Source organism: Eulemur rufifrons, chromosome 3 (genome assembly GCF_041146395.1).
Source record: "Eulemur rufifrons isolate Redbay chromosome 3, OSU_ERuf_1, whole genome shotgun sequence".
Classification (NCBI taxonomy): domain Eukaryota; kingdom Metazoa; phylum Chordata; class Mammalia; order Primates; family Lemuridae; genus Eulemur; species Eulemur rufifrons.
Window position 1 is genome coordinate 62,151,803 of NC_090985.1, and position 14,345 is coordinate 62,166,147.

Below are 14,345 nucleotides of genomic sequence, written 5' to 3' on the forward strand. Positions count from 1 at the left end.
ACTGCCAATCAGTCTGAGTCGCCATATGAATGTGAACCTTCATTACCATCCTATACCGCAGCATGCGTGCTATTGGAGCTCAGCCAGGAGCCGGACTGACTTGTCTCTCAGTGGTGGGTGAGGCTTCCTTCAGTTGCATCAACAGTTAGGATTGGCTCCTGATACATTATGCCTGCAGATGGGAGGCTGAGTGAGGAGGTTTTTGGCCATAAGTATCAATACCTGCATATGAGTGTGGAAAAGGGGGAGTTTTGCTCCGGTAACAAGAAGTCTGGTGATGGGAGGTTGCAGGCTTGCTTCAGTGGCTGGAAGACATTAGGGCTCTGAGTCTGCATCTCTGCTGCCCTCCCCTTGGCTTTCCTTTCAGGATTCCCCGGCTCCTCATCCGGCTGCAGTCAGAGGCAGGAAAGGGCCTTCTCACGTGTCTGTTTTTAGCAGGTAAGAAAATCTTTGCCAGTTGTCCCTAGTGGATTTCAGGAGAGCTGAGTTGGGTCCATTGGGCCAGAGATGGATCATACTCCTACACCCTACTTCAAGGAAATCTAGCATTTTTCAGCTTCTCTCATGGGAGTAGGGTTCTGCCATCAAGGAATAGGGGGAAATTAAGGGCCCGGAGCCAATGGGCAATTTTCAGTCACCTGTAGTCTTGTCCTTTCTGAGATGATTTTGCTGACATTGAACATGGATGATACCTGGAGGTACCAGGCATGTGCTTTTCTCCCCTAGGTCTCCTCATTACCATTTCTGACTAGAAAGCTCTACCTTGTGTTTGGTGCTTTGTGTCTCATCTCCTCTATTACATGGTAAATGCTTTTCCAGTCAGGCAGTGCCTTTTTGGTTTTTGTATCTCCCACAGCACCTAGCTCAGGGCTTGCTGAACATTTGATGTAGGTGGTCAGTGAATGCTAGTTGAGTATATGCAGTACATCAGTGAGCTTTCTGAAATGTAAATTTGACCATGCCACTCACCTGTTCAAAGCCTTCAGCAGTATGATCCAGAATCCTAAGGAGCTTAGAACAGGCCCTCCATTAATTATCTGGCCCTACTTTTTTTCCCCCAAACTTTTTTATTATGAAAAATTTTAAATATATAGAAAAGTTGAAAGGAAAAATACAATGATCACCTACATATCTACCACTTAAATTTAGTGATTGTGAACTTTTTGCCATATTTATTTTGTTTTTATATGTGTGTATATGTGTATATTTTGCTGAACCATTTGAAAATTAGTTGTTTGATGCTTTACCCCTAAATGCTCTCATGTGTCTTATCAAAAATAAGGATCCTTTCCTACTTAATCACAAGATCATTATCAGACTGCAGATTATAGTCCTCAAATACCATTTAGTATCCAGTCCGTATTTAGATTTCTCTATTGTTCCCAAGATTATCTTACAGTATTAGTTTTAAAGTCAGGATTTAATAATGTTCAGGTATTGCATTTGGTTGTTATAAATATTAAGTCTTTTTAAAATAATCCCCCCACCTTTTAAAAATTTTTTTCTCTTATGACATTGACTTTCTGAAGAAGTTAGGGCAGTTGTCTTGTAGGATACCCATAGGAAAGGAGTGACTAGATTCATAGTGCTAGATATCTGCCTTGGGCTGCATGTTTATCCTGTGGATGGATGGAGGTTGGAATTAGAAGACCCAAGTTTGAGTCTTTGCTTTACTACTTACTAGTAGTAGGTTTGTCTGATTGCTTCGTCTTGGTGTTAAGTTTTTCCTCTATCTCCTGTATTTCTTGTAAACTGAAGATTCAGGTGAAACACCTTTGGCAAGAACACTACCGAAGCGAGGCTATATATTTCATGATGCATCACATCGGAAGGTACACGATGCCAGGTTGTCACACTGTTGTGCTGTTAGTTTGATCTCTTGATTAAAATGGTGATCACCAGTCTCTCCTTTGTAAAGATATGTTTTCCTTTTCCAATTAGCAGGTAATCTCTGGGATGATACTCTGTTACTGTGAGTATATTCTGTCCCCCAAAACTTTTCATTCCAAGGTTTTAGCAACCATTGATAATATTTGCCCAGATCGGTTGTTTCATTGGGGCTTGAAAAATGGTGATTTTATAATTCTGTCATTCTTTTTACGTATTTTAGGTGGTATTCTAGTATAAAGATCATCTTTCCCTCATCAGCTTGTGGATTTTTATTCGTTTAATATTTTGCAATCAATTACAGTCATTTGCTCAACTGAGCTGGGTTTGCAAGACTCCTCTCATCTTTGTCCCTAACTGTCTCCCGTTTCCACTGTGTACCACATTCCAGTCAGTATGAGCTGCTCTGGTTCTCTGAACACCCACATTTGCACAAGCTGTTCACTCAGCAAGAAAGCCCTTTCAGATACGGCTCGATATACTTGTTCTGTGCTGTTCTTTTTAATCTTTCAAGGCTGAATTAATTCCTCCCTTTTCTTTATTTCCACAATATTTTGTCCACATTTCAATTTACAGTAGATAATGTAGTAACTTGTATTTATCTGCTTACCTGTCTGCTCCCCCCAGAGACTATGAGATTCTTAGGTCACAGAAGAATAATAGCAAATAGTATGTCTTAATCATTTTTGTATTCCCACAGCTCAGTGGCTTACACATAGTAGGTGCTTATTAAGTACTGAATGAAGGTATCAGTGACAAACTACAGAGGTTAGAAGTGCCCAGGAGCAGAGATTGGGAATAATTTCAAGTGAAGCAGCAGCATGAACCTAATGGGGGAAGGAAAGCTATTAACCTGCACAAAACCTCAGGCAAAACACTTAGTGACACCAAATCACTCTCACAGCACAGTGGCAATCAAGGACGAAAATGGAAGAGAGCAGGAAAGCAAATGAAAAATGCTGGAAATGCACCACATGCGTTGTGCTTTAGTAGCATGTGAGTCTGTACTCAGAAAACCATGCTGATATGATTCTGGACAATGACTTTCCCAGGGATCTCTCTCTCTTTATACATAGATACGTACATACAATCTGAGATCTCCTAAGAGGATCCTTGAATTTAAATGAGTCCAGAAAATCGAGTTAGAGCAAAGAAAATCTCTAAAGGAGGGATATCACTGAAAAGTGAGCTAGACTGGACATTAACCTGCAGAATGGAACACACCAAGCGGATCTAGGGGAAAAACCTTGAGCTTCACTACTAAATAGCCTGCATTTCAGGATTGTGTGGAAAATATGGCCATCAAAGCCCAGTACTGGCTTTGGCTAGTGCTGTGGCACCAGATACTTCATGAGAAAATTCAGAGCACTTGGAGGGGGAGAAGGTGCAAGATGAGGCCTTTGAAACCCAGGAACATTCTGGAGGTTATGATCACAGGGCAGACTGTCCCTCAAGAAGCGAGGTTGTAGGGCCTCGAGTGCCATTTGGAGAGCTCTTCATCTTCTCTAAGGACCTGTCTTGCTATCATGCCACCTCTGGCTTGGGAGCTTTTGTTTTCCATCTAGTATTTATGTGAGGGACACTGAGCTCCTACAAGTTACAGGCCATTCTCTCAGCAAGAGATCTTATCCGACTCCCCAGTAGAATGATACTCCCACCCCTGCTGCTCACTTTGTGTTCCTTCTCACACCTTCCTCTTCTTTCCTTCAAAGGATTTATCACAGTTCATGACCAGGACTTTTTCTCTGAGTTTGTTTCTTCCCCTAGACTATAAGCTCTCAAGGGTCTTTATTCGCTGCTGGATTCCAAGTGCCTATACATAGGAGGCATCTGACAAATACTGGACAAGTGGAAATGTTAGTTGTATGAGGCATGACCAATTAAGATGGCAGGTTGGATGGGCCATACCTTGGCGTTGTCCTGTGTCAGGATGGGATGTCTCTTCCTAATATGTGATGGGATTTTATTGAGTGGTTACCACATGTCACGCACAGTGCTAAGCACATCACACACGTGATCACAACAATTCTATTATTATCCTCATTTTCCAAATGAGGTAACTTGCCCAAGGCTAAGTAAGTTGTGATTCCTGGAGTTAGGGGCAGAGCCCCTTAACCACTATTCTGCACTGCCTCTCAGGCTGGGGTTTGCAGTGTGAGTTGGTGAGTTAGGCCAACATGGTGCTGATGCCTTCAGGCAGGAGAGAGGGCTGTGTGTAACTGTAGACAGGTTCCCAGCTCTCCACAGGGTGGCTATCGCTGTGCCTAGACACCAGGGAGGGGAAGTATGTATGGCTTTATGTGTGTGTATATGTGTGTGGGCCATAGCTAGGTGTGTGTCCAGGGAGGCCATGAGAGTGGCCAGCAAGCCAGCTTTCACTGCCTGCTGCTTGTCCTCAGGCCCACACCGCCCTGCAGCCACCGGGGCATGATGCGCATCTACTCGAGGACCACTACCCACTGAGGCTACATTTTAAAGGCTCCCAGCTGTGGAGAACTTGTGGGAAACAGAGACCCTTCCCCACCCCCCAGCCTGAAGCAGCCCAGAAGACCTGTGTGAATAGAGGCATTGAGCAGCTGGTGTGATGAGGAGGCCGAGTCAGCACCAGCCTCAACACAAGGCAGCAGCAGCTACAAGTGAGGGGGTTTGTTTGTGCACAGCCACCTAGACAGGCTGCTGGTCCTGAGCTGGTCTTTGAGCTCCAGCCTCCCACACAGCAATCCCTGTCATCTCTCCTGTCTCAGAATAAATATGTATGGAGTTGACATTTACTGAGCACCTACTGCATGCCTACAGTCATTGTTTTATTATATATTTTTTCACAATAGCAAGCTAGCTTACGAAGTCTTCATTGTTACCTACATTTTACAGTTAAGGATACTGAAGGTCTGACAGTTAAGAAACTTGCTCAGGGTTACTCAGCCAGAATTCTGTCTGTCTGGAGTTTGTTTGGCTCCAAACCCTCTGTTCTCTCAATTATGCCACACTAGAAGAAGGGAGACATAATTACTCCTAACTTTAGCAAGAGTGATATGAGTCAGTTAGAATGCTTTCTGCTGCAAGTCACAGAAATCCTGACTAAATAGGCCCAAGAATAAGGACAGTTACTGTTTTCATAGTAAGAAATCTGTAGGTAGGTGATCCTGTGGTTAGTTTTAGCTGCTCACTTAGCAAGCTTCTGGATTCTTATCATCCTTCTAGTCCTTCTCCAACCTCTTTAGCATGGACTTGGCGAGGACTTTTTCCTCAAACTTGTCTCATGGTCTCAAGATGGCTGCTCCTATTCCAGGTATCATATCCTCAAAGATGTTGTCCAAAACAGGAAAAGCAGGGAAGAGGGAAAATGGGATTTCTTCAGTACAACCCTTTTGTCTTTTATTGGAGAGGAAAATATTTCCTGAAGCCTTCTAGTGAACTCGCCTTTTTATCTTTCTGGCCAGAAATGATTCCCTAACTTAGACAAATTGTTGGCAAAGTGGAATTTTACTGACATGACTGGCTTAGGCTGACCAGGTCTATTTCCCTGGGGACTGCAAGGAAGAAGGAGCATGGCTGTTTGTAGGCACTTGCCACATGATACTAAGGCCAAGGATCATCAGGTGTTGTGACTACCATAGCTAGGATGGACTACCTTGGAGAAGGGAAGGTATTCACTGTTCATTCATTGACCCAGACATCTTGCTTGTTTAGTACCTACTCTGCTCTCAGGTGTGAGTTAGGTACCATAGTGAGTAAAAAAAAAAACTATGGGATACAGGCTTGCACTTGCTGTATCATCTAAATAGGGGAGGAGTACACATATATATACACATATATATATAATATATATCTATACATACATGAACAGTTCAATGAAAACATGAAACAAAAACTTAACAAAAGTCAACATATGATCAAATGGTCTCCAGGTCATAGGGCAATTCAGTAGATTCTTCTTGGAAGATTTTGTGAGTTTCTTTGTCCTGCTCATGATTGGATGGAGGCACTTCAAACTCTTTTTAATCATCAGAATGTGTTTTAGATTTTTTATTTTTGTTATTTCCTTCCAAATAAAATGCATGTATTTCTCAATGATGTGGGGGCTCTTTTTGGCCAAGGAAATTATTTCTAGGTGTTCAATTACAATATTGCTGGTCTCCTAAATAAAATACTTGATGCTTCAGCAAGAGATGTGAACCAGCTATGAATTTAAGTATCAATCCTGGTAGCTTTAATATGTATGGTTTACTTTTTATGATTTCTTTCTTTCTTTCTTTCTTTTATTGTGTGTGTGTGTGTGGAGGTGGGTTCCCTGTGGATCTAAGAAGCACTGAAATGAAATGGTGGCCCCTTGCATTCAAATTAAGCATGAACATTTATTTCAACAGTTACATTTGAGACATTTGAATAATGCAAAATGCTACTGCAACAGCCAAAACTTTAGTTTGGCCTCTGATTAAAGACAATTTCTCAATCTGGCCCCAGTTTCTAGAGTAATCCTATGAGCAGATTAAACACAAACACATACTTTGCTGATAATCATATGTTGATTCTATAATAAATTGGTTATGAGTAGTTGTTATCATTTAGAACCCCAAATCCCCAAATGGTGATCCAGAATATGGGCTGTCATTTCTTTAGACTTCCAGCTGGAGAACTTTCCCCTTAGCCCAGTAACTTTGCTAAGATCACCATTTGGTATATCCTTCTTTTTGTTGTTGGACTTTTGTTATATGATCCTCCCAGAGAAGCTTATCTTATTCATCCCAGCCTCTTCTTGGTTTGGGGGCTGGAGAAAAGCAGGAAAGGTCCTTCCCAAAACAGCACAGCCCATGCATTTCTCAGGCTTTTCGGGGGTTGTTCTAATTAGGGTTGGGTGTAGGGTTTTGCTGCCTTACCCCACCCTGTTGGGTATTTTAAGTGCTCCTCAGCTCTGGTTGAGCTGGAGCCATGGTGACTCAAGCCAGTCTAATAAGAGGCAATTTCACCAAACAGTCATCCGTGGGTAGTTGTCTTCCCCTGAGTGCTCCAGTAGCTTGTGGGCCAACAAGTAATTGGGGAAAATGTGGATCTCTTGGCTAAAGAAAAAGGGTAAAATGCAGATTGCAGAACACGCTTACCTTGTAGCTGGCTTGAGGTCTGTGTTTGAAAGCCCTGGCCTTCACAACCAAAACTGAATCTCCAATTGGAACCAAGAGTCATGGATATGCACTGTGGTCCAAGCAAGGCTGGTCAGAGTCCCTGGCTTTAGGTACTTCATGGTAAAACTAAATGTTCCAGAATAGTTGACTGCTAAATGTTTACCAGAATTAGGACTGGGACTGGAGAGTGAGGGCAAAGGAATATAATGGGAAGTTGTAGTCTATGACAGCTAAGACTTGGAATCAGGTCTATCTGCATTCATATCCAAACTCTGATAGCTACTAGCTAGTGTGTGGGACAGCCGTAGCTTACTTAGCTTCTCTAAGTTTTCTTATCACTAAAAGAGAGACAAAGGTTTGGAGTTAGATAGAAGCCATAAAAAGATAAGACTCAAATTAGTAGAATAAAAAGAATTATTAGTGTGCAGAACTGAAAAGTCCAAGGGCAATCTGGCTTTAACACAGGACTCGATCCAGGGGCAGATACTTCCCTCCTTGTGGCAAGATGGCTTCTCAGTGCACTAGGCCCACAAATCTTACCCTTTCAGTAACCCTAATGAAGAAAAAAAGTATTTCTCCCCTGCCAGTACTGAAAAAAAAAAAAAAAAAAAAAAAAAGTCCTAACTCTGGGCTCATTAGGTCATTAGGAACACTTGAAGCAATCACTAAGAACTGGGTCACTGCCCAGCCCTGGAGACAGGAATGGGGGCAGCCCCACCCAAGCTGTAAGGATGGACAATAGGGAAGGGATGATTTTTTTCCAAATGAAAATAAATCCTGGAGCTAGTACCAGAGGGAGGGGGTGGATGCTGGGCAGGCCAAAACAAGAGATGCCCGCTGAACAAACGGTCCATTCCCAGGTCATGCTTGTTAATCAGGAAGTGGAAGGGCAGGAACAAAAACACAGTTATTCATAAAGATCCGGGCTGGGGTCAGGCATCGAGTATCAACAACTCCCTACCCTGCCTTTCTTCACAGTACAACAGTCTTTATACTGTAGACATTTGGTTGCAGCTTAAATGGGACATACACGTTGCCTTACACTTCCAAGGCAGCAAATCTTGTTTAATGACTGTTATTCTTCCCTCCAGGTTTTGATATTTTTCCTCTGTTTCTGGCGTGCCTCTTGGCTACAGATAATCCACATAGTGGTTGCTGTCTGGGAAGTCCGAAAAGTGAGGCCCATGGCCGCTACTGACAGGTGAAGAGGGCTTCTTTGGGGGCAGAGGTACGGGGCTGGGTGATAGAGGCTGGCAGAGGATCTGGGGACGGGATTTTCCTGGGGGCCACAGGGCTTTCCATATACTTCAGAGAGACCTAGGAGTTTTCACCCCCTGCTCCAGGCCAGTGTCCTGCCCTTCTTCCCCTCATGGCTCCCATTCTGAGGTTTATTGCAGCAGCCCCTTGTCTTCTCTGCATAGTGGGTCTGTTCTTCTGGGGACAGTCCAACCCAGGATACCCCTCGTGAACGAGCACGGCAGAGGGACACACAGGGGGCGAGTGTCCTCCAACACAGGACAGTGCCGATTAAGGGCTGGATGTAAGCCTGGCTGTGCAGGGGAAGCCCCTGAGGCTCAGGGAGATGGCAGGACTCATCTCTGGACAGAACAGGATGGAAGTAGAATGGATGTATAACACTGTGGGAAAGATTGTTCCAAGAATGTCGGTCAGAAAAAAAGAGAAGAGCCCTCCTTGTAGTGCTGGAGGCTCTGTGTGCTTCTCTCTGGGCGGGGCTGTGGTGAGGGAGGAGGTGGGTACAGAGAGTTAAGAGAATTTTAGATGAGTTGCTCAAAATGTAGGGGCCTGGGGGGGGGTGTCCAGGCTTTGATGTGGGATTACGAGAGAAGGGGAGCCCCAGTGGCAGTACGTAGAAAGGACACAGGCTAAGTATTAGGTTGGGGTAGGTGGGTGTCCAGATATTTCCACCCAAGAGTCCAAGGGGTAGGCTGGAGCCCAAGCAGAAAAGACATTTTCCTCCTTTAGCAATTGAAGGGAGTCCAGAGGGGATGCCCAGCCCTGGGCCAGAGTGAGAAGTGGGAAGAATAAAATTTTTGCTCTGAGGATGAGGTTTGGAGTGGAAGGGAACAAAGACCAGCCACCTTGGGGCCTCTGTTTCCCTCATCTGTGGTCAAGCTTAGCTCTGTGCTTGAGCCAGCTGTGGGAGGACAGGGTGATGAAGTGATACTGAGAGAGAACGTGGGGCCAGCAGGGGAAGCCCAGGATTCAGGGCTGAGACCTTCAACAGAGAACTCTCCTCCTCCTCATGCTGGGACGGTGGTAGCTGGGAGTCAACTGGAGAACCAACAGGTGCTATTACAGGAAGCTCCACTTGAGGGGGCTCGGCCTGTCCCACGGCTAGGGCAGGGTTTGTGTCCTGTTCCTTGCCCTGCATGGGGGCCATTTCAAGGTCTCCTCCCACCCCCTCCCTCACCTCAACCACACTTTTAAATAATAGAGCATCCAGTCTCTAGCTCAACCTAGAGCAACGATTCGTTCTCTTAAGCTTTATTTCAATTTCTAAGAGAAGAGAAGAAAACAAAACAAAAAATAAAACCATTTTAAACAACTAGAAGTTTGGTTTGGCTATTTTGGGAGGGATGTGTACTGGGGGAGTGGGTGGTCTGGGGAGTTCATTCCTGGAGAATCTAAATCAATGAAAAATAAGTGAAAAACTGGCTCCCAAGATGACACGGGGAGCAGCCAGTCTGTGGAGTGTGGCCTTGGCAGTGCCGGGTCCTTTCCTGCCTTCTGTCTGTAAGCCTCCCCGTCCCCTGTAAGCCTCCCCGTCCCCTATCCGGAGCTCTGGAGCACACACAGCCCACAGGGTGTCCCAGCATGGGCTTGTGTACCCTACCCCAGTCAGTGGTTGCACATGGGCTGCCTGGAAAGGAAAAGGATTCTCTTGGGTGAAGCAGCTCTCCAGGGCAAGCACACCCTGAAGGAGTTGACAGCCAGAGGCAATGAGACCTTTCTTCCAGAAAAGGGATATTTGGACAGCGCGTCTCCTGTTCCACCACATTCTTCATCTGCAAAATGGGGATCATGAGAGCACCAACCTCGCAGGGTTTAAGGAAGGTAAGTGTGTGTATGTCTTCTGTAAACCGACATTGGTTATCTCTAAGGGCACTGTGGGTCTCTGTCTGCCGGGCAGCCCATGGGGGACTCCTCCCAGCAGAGCTGACATCAGCCTTTTCTGAAAGGATCAACTCCCCAGGAATGTCAGGGTGGTGACTCCAGAGCCCTCGGAGTGGGGCGCTGTGAAGATGACCATTTTATTGAGTCTCCCCCAGCCTCATTCAGCTATCTCCCATTAAATTGCAATCAGGTTCACAGCAAGAGGCCTCTGATCAAAAACAGTGGAATTAATGTGGGAGAAGTCTAGAAAAAGAATGCTGAAGGAGGCTGAGTCTCATTCCATTCTGAGGACTCTGGATATATTTAAGTCTTTCATCTTCCTATTCTAAAGCCACGCAGCATCAAAAGCCCAAGCTTTCTATTCCCTGTCAGTCAGGATGTGAGAGTCATTTCAGACCCAAGTCTAAGTTGGGGTAGGTGATTAGAATGATGCCTGTAGAGATTGTCACGATAATGGCCCCCAGTGAATCAGGCCTCCTAGTATTGGGCCCTTGTGTAGTCTTCTCCCATGCTGACACTCAGTCTAGCCACATGACTAGTTTTGGCCAATGGGACAGGAGCAAACATAACAGCAGAGGCTGGGCAACGGCTCGTACTCTGGGACTTGCTGAAGCCCAGACTCGCTTCCGCAAGGCTGAAAGACCAGGTGAGAGGGCCCTGTCTTCCCAGCCAGCCCTTTCGCTGAAGGGAGCCTTGGTAAAGGCAACAGAGCCTCCCAGTTGTCCCATAGAATCATGTGCAATAATTGAGGTGAAAGTTACATAACATAAACTTAAGTATTTTAAAGTATGCAATTCAGTGGCTTTCAATACATTCACAATGTTGTGCAACCACCACATCTTCCTAGCTCCAAAACATTTAACAAATGGGAAAACTGAGAGATTAAATAATTTGCCCAATTTAAGCCAGACAGGCTGATTCCAGAAGTCATGTTCTATCCACTCACTGTGCTGCAGTCTTGCCCTAAATGAAAGGCCTGCTCTGGAAGATCGAAGGGTGTGAATATTTGACTTTGCTGTGAAAGAGACACAATTCTCAGTTTTTCCATATGGTTCATAATGACTAGCACTGGTGGAAAAGATCAACAGAAATTAAAGCCAAGAGTGGTTAAAATCTGTACAGCATAAAATTCTAATCTGTGAAGTCTGATTTGGGAACATTGAGCTTTGTAGAAACAATGTCTATAAACTAAGTGTCCAAGGGCAAAAGTTACAACCATAATATTTGATATAAATAAGACAAACTGAACTGATAGATGGGTCAAAGCTTTATGTAAAATTTTCATGGGAAAGAATCCCAATGAAAATAACTTCTGTGAAATTCAATATGAATGAAAATGGGGAAAATTGGAAAGGTTTTAACCAGGGTATTTTTTAAAAAAATTGTTCATGGAATTAAATGGACTTAATGGAGTTTTCTCCAGAAAATCCTTTCAGTACAAAAATGTGTCCATAATGATGTAATTGTGGTTTAAATGATATTTTTCTTACGAGTTAAAATATCCTTAGGATGGAACATCTTTCTGAGTCAAAACATCTTTTGTCTTTCATAAAGATTCTTTAGAGACTCTAAAATGCTATTTATTTATTTACTTATTTTTCATCCTCTATTGTTAAAGGAGATGAAGACTGTAAAATGCTATTTAAATGTGAGTGTGGGTCACTTGGGGATGCCGAGACAGAGTTCTAAGATCCTAGACACTTTGGAGAATAAGTGCATTGGGATTTAGAGTCAGACCCCAAATACTGGGATTGATTTTCGATGCAAGGTGAGGAGGTGAAGGCTGCTCTGGGGAGTCAGGAATTTACCCCAGTGCCAGGCAGAGTCAGGTTCTGGTGTCCGTCTTGAGGCACATGTTTTGTGGCAAGGAGGAAAATGGCACATGGAAAAGCCATATGGTAATCTTGTGGTCTAATGGTCAGGGAACTTGATATAAAGTCTCCGCAAAGGGAACATTAATCCATAAGAGAAAGAAGAGCTCTTTGGAGGTGTAGTCACCTCAGGTAAGCACAGAACCCAGTACAACAGAAATAGGAACCCAGTAGCAATAGGTACCTACTAGCAAGAACATGGGAGCAGGAGTTCCTTGGGATCTACCTAGGGGATTTAGGACTGACTGGGGTAGTGTTGGGGGTGGGAAGGAGAAGTACAGGGTAGGTTACCCATTGGCTCCCATATCCAAGGCCTATAAGCTTCTCAGGTATTGTAAAGCTATTACTACATAAGGAATATTTCAAAACCAAAATTAATACATGAGTAATTAAATGTTTAAAACATGTAACATCAGGTCATCTAATCAGGGATTATGTATAGGTCTCATACAGTTATAGGTAATAAAAAACTTTGGGTCCTAAGAATAAAAATTCATTCTTAAACATACATTTATGAAAATTAAACATCCCTTCAAAAAAATTTATAGCAAAACAATACAATATAATATAGATAACTATATATAGAACTATATCTATAACTATCCGTCTCCCCATCTATCTATGCCTCTATAAATGAAGGTGGTGAGTGTGTTTAAATATGGCTGACATGATGTGGGAGTGGCTTAGGGCCTACAGAGGTCTTCATGTGACACAAGGTGGAGGTGGGGCATATGTCAGAATAGTTAGTCTGTTAACAAAATTGGGTAGGGTCTGGAACCAGTGACCTTGCTAATTAGCTTAAGAACATGATTTTTCGTGAGGCTGGTGTGGCCTAGGAAATAAGAACTGTGTAAGATAGTATAAGAATTTGAGCAGAAAAAATACTAAGGTGTACAGAGAGGACAAATACATCTAAGTTTTAAGATTAAACATGTAGATCATGGTTCAGTGATATACTAAGTGCCAAATAATGTTAAAAATAAAATCTCCAAACCACATCCTGGGGCTTCTGTGTGAAGGGAGCCCTCTCGAGTTGTGCAACATGGTGGCCCTGCCACGTTCCTTGGAGTCATAGAACCAGGGAAAGCAGGATAGAACGATGGGGATTGTCCATCCCATATCCCATTCAATGGGATCCCACTCAAGAGATACGGATAGGGAATCATCCCAGGGAAAAGGAAAGAGATGTCCTCTGGAGAGAGAAAACCCACAGGCTAAGCCCGTTATCACCTCTCCATCCTGCCTGGGGCCAGAGCCTTGGGAATGACACAGCTCTCCCTGCTCCTAGAGACGCTGAGCAGGTCTGGGCAGCTGGCCATGGGCTGAGCAGACAGATTGGAATGCAAGGAGCACTAATTTATTAGGAATCCCTGAAGGCTTTTCTGTCACTGGTCACTACTTATGTCCTAAAAGCTTTCTTTACAGGGGCCTTCTCTTGCTCAACAAACACATCCATAAACTGAATGCCTTTGTGTTTTAGGGGGAAGGTGTGTAAGTCAAGGGCTGTTCTGTAGATCCGCACTCTGAGCACTGCACACTGCCACTGTTTATCTTGTTTCACGCCAACGGGTTGGTCTCCGTGAACACAATTAACTGGTGCAACTTCACTTTGGGGAGAACTTGAAAGTTCTCCTGGTTCCCAGCCTCAGTGCCGATTCCTCTGAAACAGGAACTTCTCCCCTGGATGCTTTTGAAGCCACATGGATAATGGAAACACTTGCCTAATAAATGCTGAGAAATGGATCTTTCACAAACACCACTCTTTTCAAATTCAAGGAGAACTTAGCTGGAATATATTTGGCTAAGTTTTCATATGGATAATCTTATAGTCTTGTAGAGCATTCATAGGAGTTTGAATAAAATGTCTTCATCTTCATCATTTTTTTGTACCATGTGACTGTTCCTAACCATTCTAATCTTGTCCACCTCTCCTCTCTGCTCCTCCTGAATTTAAAATCCTAGAATATTAGACCTGAGAAGAACATGGAAATTGCCTTATTTAACCCCCCATCATTTTTCCCCTGGCGAAACAAGGCCCAGAAGGATGAATGAAACAACCAGTACTTATTCAGCTTAGCATCACAACTGTGGCTAAGTTTGGTTCATAGTGGAACCACTTATGCCAGGGCTCCAGATTTGTGTTCCTTGTCTTTCACCTAAAGGAACTGAGCCAAAGACCCTTTAATGACACACCTGGCTGAACCCCAGGCTCGCATTTGAAAATGAGTGGGAAGGAGCCGTATTCCAACCTCATGGAGATAGAATGACTAGCACCAAGCTCCACAGACACACAGCCTGGCTTTGTGAACCAAGCATGATGCTGAAAGTTGTA